We start from the raw sequence: 1,910 nt of genomic DNA, 5'->3' as shown, positions 1-1,910 counted from the left end.
TCACAATTTCCCCCATATACAAGATTAGAAGATTAACTGATATACAACAACATGCAAACAATCCCTTCACTTTGCAGTCAAACCAGCTTAAGCGTTTCTCTGACGAGCAGATTAATGAGTTCATTATTGCAGATTTGATTTCAGGAATCATTTCAACAATCTGGTTTTCGGATGAGTGATGCAAAACTCAATCAAGCCTCAGGTCAAAACTTGAATTTTGATTGGATTATTGCTTGCTTCCGGTGCCAGGCCAGCGTGAGAATTTGACAGGTGTAGCAATTTGCATAATCTGCCAAGGTCGTAACAAGCGTGATTTGCCTTTATTTTAAAATTAATTTCTCTATCCAATCTTTAATTCAAAAACATGGTGTCTCAAGTTTGAGGATACTGGTAAGATTACGGTAATGTTGCTAGAGTGAAATGACAGTTGTTTGGAAGATTATGCAAATCAGTAAACCTGTGAAATTCCCACGGCAGCCTGGCACCGGGAGCCAGCAATATTCCAATCAAAATTCGAGTTTTCAACTGAGGATTGAGTTGAATTTTGCACTATTCATTCGACAAACAGATTATTCAAATGGTTACCGATATAAAATTTGCAATAATGAACTCATGAATCTGCTCATCAGAGGAACGCTTGAGCTGTTTTGACTGTAACTTTCTCAGTAACCTGGTTAACACATGCTTATCCCTTGCATTACATGTACTTGTAACTGAATGTTATTCAATTGTTATTGTTGTGTAGTATATTTTGGAATGTATGCCTCAGTTGCTTCCCTTAGTATTTTACCAATTTACATTTGGTTTTTTTTTGGCAAGTTCAGTTTAGTAGTTATGCAATGAATTTGGGTAAACAAGATACCACATCACTTGTCCAGCCATAAGGGAATTGTAGAAAGCTCCACCAAACTTTAACACTTTGATGCCCAAACCGGCCTAAGCTGGCCAGACTTATCTTACTTTGTCTAATGCCAGAGTATTTTACTCTGTCTAACGCCAGACGATTTTACTCGTCAATGGGGAACCCCTGGGAGCCAATGGGTTAAATTAAGACCATTGGCCTTTTGTAGTCTGTTATTTTTCTGTTGAACAGACCAACATTTTATTAGAAAATGTTCTTAATGACAAATGTCTTCTGTTCAATTTACATTTCATATGAAGCTGTTTTTTGTTATCAAGCATTTAGTTGACTCATATTTACTTATGCTGCCCGCCAGAGTCTTTTCACCTATATGCCCTTTAAATTAATTTGGGTTTCCTATTCGTTGAGTATAATTTCATAAATGCATCACAGAACTTCCTTTGTTTAAATGTTTGAACATTTTAGTTAACTACCTGGTTCGAAAGAAACTCAAGTTCTGCAGAACTGCTACAACCCTTGACTTTTGAAGCTTTCTTCTTTTTTGTGAGGGGGTTCTCTTTTCGTTGTTAAATTTAGCATCAAAATATCTTCAAACATTCCTGGTGCATGCTCCTCGCTAGCCTGCGAACGCGGATGTATTTCTATAAATCTGCATTCGCGGGCTAGCTCCTCACAAAAGCTTTCCATCTTGGAAGGGACACATAGATTTTCTCCACCATCTGCTTAGTGTCTGGTGAGGGCCTTGTGAAATTGCTGGAAAAGTGTGCTAAAGGTGGTTTCCCCTTTTGAAAAATTATTTCAAAATGGGGCAGATAAGAAGAGGTTTCACTTGTTCCATTTTCATAGTAAAATTAATGCAAAAATGTTATACATGTAGGTACTGAAGAGTTCAAGCTTATTGAATTTTTTATTGTATACATAGTTTGTTATGTGGCAAATGTTCATGTACTCTGTTTACATTTCTTATTACTTAATTTGATGACAAGGCTGATTTGTTATCATTGTTTTAAAAGAACCTAAGATGTGGCAGTGTCCCTGGTAACTCAGA

The sequence above is a fragment of the Montipora foliosa genome, chromosome 9 (genome assembly GCF_036669935.1).
Source record: "Montipora foliosa isolate CH-2021 chromosome 9, ASM3666993v2, whole genome shotgun sequence".
NCBI classification, from domain to species: domain Eukaryota; kingdom Metazoa; phylum Cnidaria; class Anthozoa; order Scleractinia; family Acroporidae; genus Montipora; species Montipora foliosa.
The sequence above is the reverse complement of the archived record's forward strand: the minus strand, read 5'-3'. Positions refer to the sequence as shown.